Source organism: Phyllostomus discolor, chromosome 11 (genome assembly GCF_004126475.2).
Source record: "Phyllostomus discolor isolate MPI-MPIP mPhyDis1 chromosome 11, mPhyDis1.pri.v3, whole genome shotgun sequence".
Classification (NCBI taxonomy): Eukaryota; Metazoa; Chordata; class Mammalia; order Chiroptera; family Phyllostomidae; genus Phyllostomus; species Phyllostomus discolor.
The window spans coordinates 33178955-33194450 of record NC_040913.2 but is presented as its reverse complement, the minus strand read 5'-3'; positions in this window follow the sequence as shown (position 1 = coordinate 33194450).

Genomic DNA, 15496 nt, shown 5'->3' with positions numbered 1-15496 from the left:
CATTGTGCTAAATGAAATAAGCCAGGTGGTAAAAGACAAATACAATATGATCTCACCTGTAAGTGGAACCTAATCAACAAAACAAACAAGAAAGCAAACTATAACCAGAGACATTGAAATAAAGAACAAACTGACAGTAACCAGAGGTGATGTGGGAGGGAGATAATGAGGGGAAAGGAGGGAAAGGGTCATCAAGGAACATGTATGAAGAATCCATGGACAACGCCAAAGGGGTATAGGATTGAGGGTGGGAGATGGGGGTTGGTGGGGTGGGGGAAAGTGGTAATGGGAAAATGGAGACAACTGTGTTTGAACAACAATAAAAATGATTAAAAATATAAAAAAAGAACAAACTGACAGCAACCAGAGGGGAGGGAGAAGGGTGATAATGGGGGGGAAAAGGAAAAGTGTCAGCTCAGGGAATATGTATAAAGGACACCTGAACAAAGACAATGGAGTGGGGAGGGGGAGATTGAATGTGGAAGGTGGGAGCAATGGGGGAAAATGGGGAAAACTGTAATTGAACAACATTAAAAAAAAACAAAACACTGTTCTATATTCTTCCAGGAAAATAGAAAGAAATGTGTTTTATTGTCACCACAGGGTTTATATTACTTATTCAAGAACAAATGGAAATGAAAGAATTATAAAATAAATATTTATATTCCCATAAAATAAATATTTATATTCCCACTAAAAAATCATACTAAAGATTATTAAAAATGTTTTAGATTAATTGTGGTAATAACTTCAATTGTTTTCCTTTGTCTGTATTGTCTGGGACTTTTTAGCCTTCATATTTTTGTGAGCCACTTCCTAGTAATCGTTCTCTCTCTCTCTCTATTCATAAGTATATGTAAATGTATAAACACACACACACACCTTATACATTGTTTCTCTGGAGGACGCTGAGTAAGACCCATGAAAACTATTGGAGAAGAAACACAAATTAAGGGGAGGCGCCATACTGGCCCCCAGCTGAGGCCATTTTAGACGGATCACCAGCCAGTCATTCCAGATAAGGTGATCAATCTCCTAACTGACCCCAGCTGACTCCAGGTGCAGAAGCACTTATTTTTGAAAGCCACTGGGATATATTATTTTTATGTACCAGCATTATAACAATAAATTACTTATGTAGGAACTAAAACTTCCCAATGCCCAAGATACTTTCCAATTAGTAAGTGTTTTAAATGTGTATTTAAACAGGGCATTGTTTGCTAAGTGTTCAAATTTTTAACCAAACATATTCCTGAAGTTTTCTCAACTCACTATTCATTTAAAAATGAAACCTTTGAAAATCATTGTATCTTATAGTCAATAATTTAAGTATGGTAGGTAGCTCATTGATGTGGATAGAGAAGTAAAATTGTTTATATTTATATTCATCTGAAAACTATTCAAAGTATTTGGAGGTGAATTTAAACATTTTTGACTGCAAGTCTCATTGAGGGTGGGAAGAATTTTTGATTGAATGATTTTTGATGCTCTAAACATATTTTTATTTTTGCCATGCTTTTATACATTATCTTCTATTAGTATAAAATGTTCAGGAAAGTAATGGAGTGTTTGGGTACTCCCAGGTTTTTATAATAAAATTTAAATTGTAAATCTGATTCTTTTGTTCAATTTGACAAATTTTTCTTTTTTCCTAATGGTTAGAGGCTTTAAATTTACACATAACTAAAATATATGTCAAGAATATCTCTAATTTAATCTAAAGCAATCCCAAAATACTGGAGGAAACCATTATAAAAACAGAATTATTTTAATTTAAGATAAAATTGATTTTAATTTTGTCTTCAGCTGATATGTCTGTTTTATAGGTACATATATACTTTGACATATATAACTCAAAATTTATATTATATATTATAATCTGTATGGGCACACTTCTTGTATATATACACATTGTATATATGTATTTGTATTACATATGTAATACAAATTTGTAATACATGTATATGTATTTGTATATGTATTTGAAACCTTATCTAAAATTATTTATAATTTTACACCCTATTACATCAACCTATTTGCACTTTGAGTGGACGTTGTAATGTCTGCTTTATTTTATAACATCATACATTGATCATTTGGAAACATTCATAGTGTTATGCAGAGCATTAAAATGCTGACAGATTTTATTATGCAGCATCAAAAATCTCATTCATAAATGCAATGATGAATCTTATTTGAATGCTCTTTAAATATTGAAGAGCTATTCTTGGCAACAAATGCTCTGATTATGTTGCCAGAGAAACTCACTCTATTTATTTTGCAGAAACTCTTAGCCGAGTGCCTATCTTTATTACTGTGACTTTTCTACCAGCCATCCTTTTAAGTGAAAACCCTCTCGTATGTATGTATGAAATAAGAAGCTATTTCAGCTCGTTACTGAAACGAGTTCTGAGATGTCTTCACTGTAAACAGGCATTGAACACTGATTTTCAGCAAAAGTACTTTTTTCATACTTCCCATTTTGTTGCATTCGGTCAGGTATTAAAAATGAACACCATTTACTGTTTCCTTAGGATATTCCTAAGTCAGGTGGTTTTGCAGGGTGCATGTCTATTTCAAATGCATGGGAGAGAAGAATACAATGTGTACTAGTATCAGGGATGCCACTGCACTGGTTTGTGCTAGAGTGCTATCATACTTATACACTATTGCTTTTGCATCATCTGGGAAAATGCCAGTACAATAAATACACACACACACACACACACACACACACACACACAAATTAAACTCAGTATAAACACTTTTTTAAATAGAGAAAACAGATTGGATTTTGAGATTTACTGGTCAGGCCTCTTTAGGGCTCAGGAGCTGATATAAAAATCAGAGGATGATCTCATGCATATACTGGGTTCACAGTGAGATGGAAATTGGTGAGCATTCCATTTCTCGCATGACCTCCACAGGTCTTCGCGCTGACCCATGATTGGTACCAGCATTCTGTGCTTCCAGGGGTTAATGCTGATTCAGAGGAGTGATTAACAACTACATAAACATCTCAGTCTGTCCCTTTCCCATATATTCTGTCCTAAGAAGTGGTCTTGGATAACTTTGGCAAGTGGTAGAATGAAGACTTGCAGTATATCCTTATGGCACTGCGAGGATATCTTTTTTCTACAGTCCTAGGTCTCAAGGTCCATCCGTGTTGTCGCAAATGGCAGTATTTTGTCTTTTCTTAGGGCTGAGTAGTATTGACTGTGTATATGTACCTCATCTTCTCTATGCAGTCCTCTGTGGGAGGACACTTTGGTTGTTTCCCTGTCTTGGCCACTGTGAATAACGCTGCAATGAACATAGTGGTACGTACATCTTTGTAAATGTGTGTTTTTGAGTTTTTCTGGTAGATACTCAGGAGAAAGATTACTGGGTCACTTTGAGAGTATTATGCAAAATGAAATAAGTAAGTCAGAAAAAGTTAAGAACCATACGCTTTCACTTGTACATGGGATATAAAACTGAAACTTGTGGACATGGTAATCTGGTGGTTGCCAGAGGGAAGGGGAGGGGTGCATTGGGGGATAGAGAAGGCCTAACACACGGTGACAGAAGATGGTTTGACTTTCGGTGGTGGACCCATAGTGCCATGTACAGATGTAGTATCATGGAGGTACACACTCGAAACCTATGTGATCCTGTTGACCAATGTCACCCCAATAAATTTAAGAAAAATTATTTAATAAAATTAAAAAAACAAACCAATGAATAAAAAATAAAGAGTCCTAAGTCTGTTCTTTCTCTGCATCTGTAAATTGATCCATGCCTATTAGAGGAAGGGGTTTTTACTCTTTTTTTATAGTCTCTTATATCTAGACTTTCTGTAGCAGTTATTTTCTATATTTTTATACATATACACAAATACACACACTACACAAATCAGGTAGGATTTGGAGAGGTTGGCTGCATGTTTTACTCTTTGGAACCCCATAATTAATTAACTAGAAATGTACTGTATCGAATCCTTCTGCTAACCAAGCAGCATTGCTGATTATTACAGTAAAGTTTCTGGTGATACATTCTGCCTTTAGCTTCCATGGCTTCAGGATCCCATTGGACCTTCCATATCTTTCATGATCTGTAAGCACAGCCAATACAAAGCTTTTTAAGGATACCATTGTTCTTGTCTCCAATTTATTTTTTACCACCTTGTTTAGTCTCTTCTGTGGAATGTAGTTAAGATAGATGAAGGGAAGCAAATGTTATCTGATAATCTATTTGAACATTTCTATTTTATTAATCTTTCACATCCCCATCATTATCAGACAGAAGGAACAGCTGATATTCCAAATCCACAGAGCCTGGATTTCAGTCAACCTCATGAGCAAATTTCAAAATTACTTGCAGATATTCAGTTTAGTTCTTTGAATCCAGAATCTATGTTCAGTACACCCTTATTTTTGGTCTTATTTAAATATATGGTCCTTGTTTATGGTTCTAACAAATAAGAAAATTTTTAAAAATACCCAGATTTATACTGATGTTTAAAATTATGCTTTAGTATTTGTGCATGTAAGCCTTGTCATCTCAGGTAGAACTTTGCACTTGTCTCCCCAAGGCTATGTTGAGATATGAGTCTATTTATGCACAAGATGGCAATTGGAATAGCTGGGGGGCACCATGAGGTCCGCTGGTGTTCCCTTGCAAGTTAACTACCATAGGATTAGTCACTAAGTGTTTTCCAAGTAAGCCAATACTAGACCTTTACATAAATCTGTCATATAATTATAGCCACAGTTATCCAGACTCTCATGTCAATTCTCACAGCACCAATTATTTCACACATTTCCTAATATTAAATAATTGCTATGACAAGAATGTGAATGAAATGTATATAGTAATTTAGCAATACCCACATTATCATACCCTGGTTCTGACATTTTGTGAAAGCATCTCTATAATTATAAGAAATAAGATATTACTTTGGATGTTGAACCTCTCCAGTTCTCTTGTGCTTTGAGTTACTAATTTAAAATCTTGCTCTTGCCATTTTGTTTCTATAGTCTTTCTTACAAAGAGAGAAGGAGAGAGCTTATGCACATCTTTACTCCATCAATGTGCCTTACTGCAGCAGGCATTTGACATTTCATTTGGTCTTTCAAACAGTTATCTTAATTTACTATTTAGTTTAGATGACCACTGACTAAATTTAATTATTTTGTTGTTTCATGTCATGATCAACTACTGTCCCACTTTTTAACAATAACCAGATAATAACTGCCTTCCATGATAAGCCATTCAAATAATCAAGTGAATTTCCTTTTGTAAGTGTCTGTAACCTCTTTTGGCTCCAATTCTGTGTCACTTAAAATTGCTATTGGAAGTGAGAAAGTGCCCTCGGTATTCTAGGGTATCATTATTAATCTCAGAATATTCTTGCTTATACAATCTTTGCAGCTGCAGGAAATGGAATTCAATAAGCTACTCTTATAGCTGATGTATTCAAGACAAAAAGTAGCCTGCCATAGCTACAATTCAAGAAAAGGAAAATAGAATAGACAGCCTCCCCTGTTCTGCTCCCATACTTTCCTGTTGGTGTCCAGAAAGACAGAAACTAGACATAGGGATACCAACAACAGTCCCCACCACCAAAGTTGTCATGAGAAACTTTTACATGTACAGTTCGCTTATTTGCAGGAAATTTAAAAACAGCCAAAAGATATTTGTCTTTTTCCTTTCTAAATATTTCATGAATGAATTTAATTAATGGGATCTATTTTGCATCCAGAATTCTATCTAATGGGTATATATAAAATATAGTTGTATTTTCTAGGTTTTACAATAAAATGAAGCAAAGTAGATGCTGAAAATGAATAGTGAATTTGCATCTTCTACGTTCATCTTACTATGTCTCTGTATTGCTTGTAACCTTCAGCAGCTCCCTATAGTCTTCAATTCAGCAGTAAAACTAGTAATTGAGCAAAAATGATGTTCTAGGAAAGTGATAGCTATAAAGAGACAGTAGTTTTATGAAATCTAGCATCACAAAGTTAAGGAAAAAGTAAATAATTTGGACAACTGAAGGGTATGCTATACAGTATGCTATGGCAACTAAAGGAGCAGGGATTTAAGATGGTGCAGATAACGAGGGACTGAAACATTATGTGAGAAACAAAAGAAACTGGTTGAGCTAGTTTACATGTGCACATGTTTGGAGGGCAGAGCGTGTGCAAGGGTGAGTTCCCCAGGGAAAAGAAAAAGAAGGAATAATGTCCTGAAGTCACAAGAAGGTAGTATGTCATAGTATTAACATCACGTGCAGTGAGAAGGAAAATAGCTCAAGATATACCAGAAGGAGGAGGGATCGTATAAGATGTTTTGAAGACATATTTTTTAAAAAACTTGAGAGCATTGACATTCTACTGAGAACACTAGGAATGGAAGTGGCATGATCACATATTTGATTTTTTCAAAGTACAATTGATTGCATACTCAATGATTGCATATAATGAAAGAGACCAGGGATAAAACAGACTTTTCAAGATAGTGAGTAAAGCAAGAGTGAAGTGTAACTGAAGCAGAGTGAGGACAATGGGAATGGGAGGAATAGAGCCCAGACACAGGAAAAGGGATTTACTGTATATCATTTGGAGAAAGGGGAACTGCAGCATTGTTTATCATTGAAAATTTGGGGGAAACTACATAAATTTTCTGTCAATATGGAACTTAGGTAATTGTAATATATTGATATAAACAAATAAAGATAAAAATTTCCATGGTCATAAGAATATTATCCCCCTGGCTGGCATAGCTCAGTGGATTGAGCATGGGCTGTGAACCAAAGCATTGCAGGTTTGATTCACAGTCAGGGCACATGCCTGGGTTGCCGGCCAGGTCCACAATGGGGGCCACATGAGAAGCAACCACACATTGATGTTTCTCCCTCTCTCTTTCTCCCTCCCTGCTCCTCCCTAAAAATAAATACAAGAATAAAAAAAAAACCTTTAAAAAAGTAAAAATAAAAACAATAAATATATCTTAAAAAAGAATATTATCAACATATTATATAATCTTTACATTATATTTTTCAATAAAAAAGTTAGTGTGTATAAAGTGGGATTATCCTAATTTCATGGTAACGGACTTGTGTTTGTGTGCAAAGACAGAAGATAGATTCTGATGTAGGGAAGATCACAAGAATATATTAAAAATGTAATCATTGTTGTGTTTTGAAGTTCATGTGTAATTTGTATTATTTCCTCGTTTGACTTATTTAAAAATTTTACATGATAATTTAAAATGTTTTATGTTTTGCAGTTATTTAAAAATTTTACATGATAAATATGATTAAAAGTATATTGCATTTAAAAATAAAAGTCAATAAGAACCAGAAAGCTAGAGGCATCATACTTACCAATTTTAAAATATAGGGGTGGGAAAAAGTAGGTTTATGGTTGAAATATAAATGAAAATACAATAATTAAAAAATAATACAAGAATAAACTGTGTTTTGTGTATTCATAACTTTAAGCCTTTTACCCACTCTGTATATTTTAAAATATATTACAAATCAGAAGTAATTAAAACAGTATGGCATTAGCATTCAGTCATATAAATTTGGAGGCAGCAATTTCCATTGATACAAAAATAACATCTTTATGCAGATGCATTATTTTCCACCACATTGCCTAATTCAATTTTTTTAGAAAAGAAAGAAACTTAAATTACAACTCTATTTTAAAGTAAACCCAGTACATTGCATAAGAAGCAGGAACATTGCAGATTCTGTATCACCTAACAAATGTTTCCCTTCAGGCTCAAAATACTGGGGACAATATTACCAGTTTTTTCTAGTATGTATTTTTCAATGCAAATTATTCTATGACAGATATCACTTCTGTGGCCCCAGTTATGCCAGCTCTAGCCAGAAAAATGGGCTTTTTCCCCAGTGCTGAATGATTGCCCAGAGACTTGTTACACTGCTGAAGAAAGCTTTGCAATCACAGAGAAATCTGTTTTTCAGTTTTTTCCCCCCTTTCCAAACACTCACAAATGCATAAATGAACTCTGGTTATACAGGTTGTATTTCACACTAATTTATTTAGGTCTTTTTTAGCCAAGGCTCTGGCACTTATATAGAAGTAAGCAATTAGGAAGCCCATTTCTACATTTGCAAAGATATATGCATCTCTATGTTCATTGCAGCATTGTTCACATTGGCCAAGACATGGAGACAACCAAAGTATGCTTTGGCAGAGGATTGGTACTATTTATACAATGGGATACTACTCAGCTGTAAGAAAAGACAAAATATGGTCATTTTCTACAACATGGATGACCTTGAGAATATCATGCTAAGAAAAATAATTCATTTAGAGAAAGCTAAGAACCATAGAATTTCTCTCACTTGTGAAATAAAAACTGAAACTTGTGGATGCAGACAACAGTTTGGTGGTTGCCAGAGGGAAGGAGGCGGGGTTGGGGGGTGGTATGGCCTAATTTTTGGTGACAGAAGATGGTTTGAATTTAGGTGGGCAGGCAGTGCAATATACAGATGTGGTATCATACTAATATATTCTTTAAACCTATATGATCCTATTAACCAATGTCCTCCCAGTAAATGTAAAAAAACCATAATAAATGGCATGATACCATTCATTGCTTAGGATTCTTTCCTCTTTGGCATGACCAAGAATATTATTGCCACACCGACCTTGAGATTTCTTACTCCTCACTTAGAATGTATATCTTTTCAAGTCAGTATTTATTTACACAGTTAAATGGTTGCTTTTGTGCTCTAACAGTTCAGGGGTCTAGCCTGAGGGCTGCTCTTAGCCCTGGAGAGTTGTTTAATCTCTTTATCTTTTTTTCCAGGAAAGATCTTAGTTTTTTAAATGTAACTGGTTACAAGTGACCTTAGGTCAAAAGCTGTGTCAACTATTTACAAATTTGTGATTCATTCATTATAGTTACACTCACTTTGGTGACGCATTATACCCATGTAACACATGAGAAAACTAGGATTATAATTGCCTAAGACTGAATCTAGAGATTCTAATTTCAAGTCTAATACTTTTTAATCATTTATGCTACTTTTCAGTAATATACATATAGCTGGATAACATACAGAGCTATAATTAAAAATGACTTCTTAGTCAATCATAGAATTAAAGAGAAAGTTATTTTCCTGTAATTTCTCCAGTATTTTTTACTTAATTCTCTGAACAGAAACACTTGAGGACTATTGATTTTTTTAGGCAATGGATCACTAAAACATTTCTAAATGTACTTAAGATTCAAATATGATCTCACCTTTAAGTAGAACCTGATCAACAAAACAAACAAGCAAGCAAAATATAACCAGAGACACTGAAATTAAGAACAAACTGATAGTAACCAGAGGGGAGGTGGGAGGTGATAATTGGGGGAAGAAGGGGAAGGGTTTTCAGGAACTACTATAAATTACCCACAGACAAAACCAAGGAGGGGTGGAATCAGGGAAGGGAGGAGGGGATAGCTTCGGGGAAGGAGTAGAGGGTTGGAAAGGCAGACACCTGTACTCGAACACCAATAAAAATTTAAAAAAAAAAGATTCAAACAGAATTGGAATGAATCAAAAAGTGGTGGTGGGAAAATGGAGGCAACTGTGTTCGAACATCAATAAAAATAAATAAATAATAGATAAATAAAGTGTTACATCAAAAAAAAAGAAAAAAGAAAAAGAGGAACTTTTGAATCCTCCCATACCTCAGAAATGGCTACTTTCTCCTCAAACCTCAAAACGTATGACCAAAGGAGGTTTTTCTGTTGTTTCTATAGTTCATTTTGGCTTCTAAACTAATTGCTTTAGGTTATGGCACACCTGCTCACAATCCTCTAGGCAGTAGCAGGTATGATTTGAATAATGGGATAGATTCAGTTTACAATGCTAACTTATTGCTGGTGCTGTAAATCAAGTAATATCAACAAAGAAATACCAGAGTGACGCAGACACCAGCCTACAGTGTCCACGTCTTTATGGATGAAATGAGACATTCACATGGACTACAGAGTGTTGGAGGAAAAGGGACAGCATGGCTTTTCTCTCAAGGGGAACAAAAGCCAAGGCCTCCCCCATGACAGGCCTTTATTGTGTTTCTCCGCCCATTACATAATGGTCCTCATTTACTCTACACAGGTTCACTTTACGTGGTTACCTTTTACAGAAAACAAAGGAGCCAATGCCACTAATCAATTACAGAAGAGGGATATTTGCAAATGAAAAGGCAAAAGTGGTTGAACCAGTTACACTCATCCTTGGAAGGTTTAGCATGGATTTTAGGAAGTTACTTTGCAGTAAATGTTTGCTACAAATCAGGGTGATTGAGTTTTTGGCAAAAAAGCAGGACTCAAAGCGGCGTAGGCACATTGCAGGCCTGATTCCCCACAGGAGAACCTATTCGTGGGCATGGGTCCTGTGTATCTCCGAGTGGGAGCTGGGCCCACGCCATACAGAATGGTCTCCTATACCTGGGGATATAAAGCTTTCTGGTCTCTTTTCTTACCTGCACAGCTAGAGAAATGCTGGATGCTAGACCTTGGCATGTTCCAAGGAAATTATGATACCCAGGCTTACAGAATATATGTGTCAGGATTGCCTGATTTCTGTAGTGTAATGGAATTTTTTTGGACAATAAAATTTTGGAGGACTTTATATTAGTATGGGACTATGATACCAGCAGCAGAATCTAATTCCTACCACTTGTACTAAAGAATATAGTGAAAAGTATGGGACAGTCTAAACACTAGGCTTTAAAATAACCATCACAGGAAATTGTGATGCTGTTTTGAAGTAAAATTTATGCCCATTGGCCAAAAATGTATTGTCAAACATTCTAAGGCAAAGTGATATATGCAATAGTTTACCTCAGTCTAGGATTATGAGAGGTTGTACACACTCACACACACACATATCTTTGTAGGTACTTTTTACCATTAAGGATTTTGAAAATTAAAACATTTGGAGAAAATTAAGTTCAGATTTAGGTAGCATTTTTAAAAGCAATACATGCAATCGGGAAATTATATTTAGTTTAAGTAGAATATAAACATTTTTAAGACTTAAGTGGTCACAGACAATTTAATATACTACTGGATATTTAGAACACTGCGTGTTTAAGTAGCAGTAAGTTAATTCTCTCTCTAAAACAGGGCAAATGCCCTGGCCAGGCTTGTCTTTACATCTGAACAATTATTTATTATTCAGAGTGCATTTTAAATAAAATATAATGATGAAAAATTTCATCATACACCCTTCTGACTGATTTGGAATGGCTTGATTATAATGCCTTTTCCAGTGTCTGATGTTTTGAATTCTTATACATTATGGATTTGTTACCATTTCTGTGAGACAGTTTTGCCCTCCAAAGAGGTCAAGCTCTGTGTAATTGCTATTCTAGAATTATATTAGTCACTATAACATGAAAATCTCTGCATCAGTAATAGGGGCTTGCAAAATTTTTACCACTATACAAAATCTAAACTATATCTTATAGAAATAACCTCTCTCTTAAGGCAAAACAAACTGTAAATGATTTATTCCTATTATTTAATTAAAGAACCCATATCCTGGTGATGGGTGAATATAATCTTATAAAAAATCAGTTACTGTCTGAGAAATGTCATACTGGTTATTTATTGCTGAACAGTGAATCTCAGTTTAGGCTTTGAGGTTCTTACCCTGAGTTCCCCCAAGGGTTCCATTGTAAACCCAAGTAACAAGTGACTTAGATGTCACTGTCCTTCCCTGGGGGAAGAGGGTAGAATGCCTTTGGTGTTATGCCAAGTGCCAGTGACTACAAATGGATTGACAATTGAAGTAACCTACATATTATTTGTTTTGGTATCACTAAGACATATGGCTACTAATCCCTAGGAGAAAATGAGTAATGATAGATTTTCAGGCCACGTGGGTAGGAAACTGAGTAGTGATGGGTATCTGTTGAACACTTATGGAAAACAAGGCACTGTTTGCAGTATTTTACATGTATAATATTATTTTATACTCACTAGTATATTTACTATATTCTACCTACTTGATAAATGAACATTACAAAGAAACTATACAAAGAAATGCACATTAACTTACAATGCCAGACAGCAGAGGATTTCAAGTCAGATATTCTCAGCCTAGGGCATTCTCAAATGTACAATATTATATAGGAGGGGGATAGTCTCTAAATATGTGGTCTGGCAGGTTGTACACATGAGAAGACTTAGGCATTGGACTAGCCAACCCACTGCTGCTTTCTCAGCTTCTGGACCAGTGCCCCCACGGGGCCCAAGTGCAGGCCATCAGGTGTGGTGGGCGATGAATATGTAAGTAAAACTTGCCCACCAGTCAGTTTACACAACCAGGATATTTGCTGGGGAATCTATCCCCACTGTCTTTGAGAACTATTTTGCTGATATTATGGTAGACAGAAAAAAAATGAAACTGAGTTTATGAAATACGGCTGAACAAGAAGATTGGGGGGATTATGCGCATTATTTTATCTACAAATAGATATAATTTGTTTTTTCCTCATGAGTTTTGCATCATTTATTGAGTGAGACCATTATCCCAATACTCCTATTGTCCTAGTGGAAACTATACTTGATCATAGAGATGATAAAGATATAATTGAGAAAGCCGTAGGAGAAGAAGCTGATTTCCATCATTATCCGCAGAGTTAGATGTGGGGAAGGGGCCTGGGGTTGTAAAATAAGTGAACTGCTTGGCTGTCACACATCAGAACCTCAAGACTGTTTTTGACGAAGCTGTTCCAGCACTTCCCTGGCCTCTCTCGTCAGGGGGAGGAGAAAGTGCTCTCTGCTGCTGCTGCTCGAGCCTCTCACTCCTTGTCCTGTCCCTCTCGGGACTTTTGTACACTCTGCTCAAAAATGTTGGCAGTTGCACATTCAATGCCAAATTTTTGACCCAGATTAGTTTTTCCATGAAACCATTTTGGACCAGCAAGTAGTTTTAGTTTTGTTTGTTCAAAGTATAATTTCAAACTTCTATATTCCATGACAATTTATTAAAGATTTGTTTTTTGGTAGCTCCTATTCTAGCAGATTAATTTTCCAAAATACCTTCTGAATTAAGTTTATGTTGTGTGTTACAAACATTAAGTATGAAACCGTTTTACAGATCTTTGTCCTTAAGAAGACTGTGGCTTCCAATAGTAGGACATTCAGACACTTTCTAAGCAGTTTTCAGATAATGTGAAGCAAAACACCTCCCTCAATGAAATGTTGCACATTCAGTAATTTGTGAACCATGTATATTACATAATTTGTACCATGCTCATAATGGAGTAGGTACAACAATTCAGTTTTTTAAATCAGTATTTTTAATTTTGTAGTCAATTAAGAAATAGTTTATTATCTTTTGCCAAGATTTTGATCAGAAATCTTACTCTTTAATAAGGTATGCCTGCTGCTAGTCGTGGGTGTCAAGTGTAAAACAAAGGATCAGAAGGTGAAAGCAGTATTTTGACAAAATATGAAATGATTAGTTTATACTACAAATTTACATGGAATAATTAAGCTGAATAGAAGTGTCGTGGGAAGAGTTTTAAAAGGTTAATTTCTGTGAAAAGCAATAGATAAAAAAAGTTGGTATTATCAGTGTTATCTTAAACTTTTCCTTGTTTTAACACCTGTCATCTCTCCCAAAATTGGGCTTTTGTTTTTATCAGAGAGGAGAAAAAAGGAGAAGAGAAGAGGAGAGGGCAGGGGAGGAGGGGGAAGAGGAGAAGGAGAGGAGAAGACAGGGCAGGGGAGGGGAAGGGAGGAGAGGGCAGGAGAGAGAGAAGAGGGACATCAATGCAAGAGAGAAGCATAGATAGGCTCCTCTCGTACGTGCCTGGGTGAATGATCAAACACCCAAACTAGGAATGTGCTTTGTATAGAGTTGAACCTGCATCCTTTAGGTTATGGATGACACTCCAACCAAGTCACACTGGCTAGCATATTAAGTGCTTTTATATAGAACCTCTCATTAAGGAGCAGTATGTCTCTGTGTATTATAAAATCTTTCTGATAATGCAGAACTCTTTTTTTTCAGATTAGCAAAAATGCATTCCTCTTTTCACATTACTTTATTCAAAGTTACTATGCCTTCCTTTGTTTTCTAGTAAGTAGGCATAAAACTCATATGTTAAATATTGCAGTTTATAAAGTATTTTATCCTTAAACTATGAATTTTAGTGTCACCATCTTGCAGGATTACCAACACTATAACTAATAAGGACACAACTCTTTAACTCAACTAGATGGACACACACTTCTATTGTTGCTTTGCCTAAAGTGTTACTTTGTGTCTGAAAACTCGGTGCTGGTTCTAATACTATTCAGTACAATTTACTGGAAGAATACAATGTTGAACCTTTCAACCATTTTCAAGAACAATATTTTTTAAATGGATAGCTGCAGAATCCTGGGCTGTTTTTACATTGATCTTTTGCTAATGCAATTGGCAGCATGCTTTACATGTATGACAATAAATCCTTGAATCACATAGTAGGATTTTATTAACAAATCAGTTCATGAATTTGATAACTTAGGTGAAATGAAACACTTTCTGGAAAGGCAAAAACCACCCAAACCCATAGAAAAAGAATACACAATCTGAATAACCAACATCTACTGAGAACAGTGAGTCAATAATGATATTAAAAAATGAAAGAACCATTAATAATATTTAAAAAAAAAGGCCCAGATGGTATCACTGGAAAATTTTACTAAACAGTTAAAGAAGCAGTGATAGCAATTCTCAATAAAGTATGCCATAAAATAAAAATAGAAAGAACACATTTTAACTCATTTTTTAAAAGATTTTATTTATCCACTTTTTAGAGAGGGAAAGGAGGGAGAAAGAGAGAGAGAGACAGAGAGAGAGAGAGATCAATGTGCGGTTGCTGGGGGCCGTGGCCTGCAACCCAGGCATGTGCCCTGACTGGGGATCAAACCTGCAACACTTTGGTTCGCAGCCTGCGCTCAATCCACTGAGCTACGCCAGCCAGGAAACATTTTAATTCATTTTAAGAGACAAACTTTACTCTAGTCCTGAAGCACCAGTTGAAATGTGGAAGACCTTCACACAAACTATGACCCTTTGGTAAAAGGCATCTTATAGACCTGTACAAATGACCAGACTGCCAGGTTCTCAGACAGACCCCTTTATTGTAACAATGATGAGTTTTCTTAAAGTATGCATTTAAAGCCATTAAATAAAAATTCCAAAAACTTGAAAATGTTAGAATCCAATTTTAATTTAGCTTATATTCAGCCAAACTCCTTAAACAAAGGGTTAACATCAACAACTCGGCATGGAGTAATGGGGATGAGTCTAGAGCATCTTGCAGTGCCAGGAAGTGAGGAAGTGCTAGAGGACACACAACAGCATGGGAATACAAACGACAAAAACGTACTGATGAGAGGACACCGGAGCTGATGGAAAACTCTGAAACAGTTTGAGAAAATAAAACAAGTAGCATTGAATTACAACTCAAAGTAT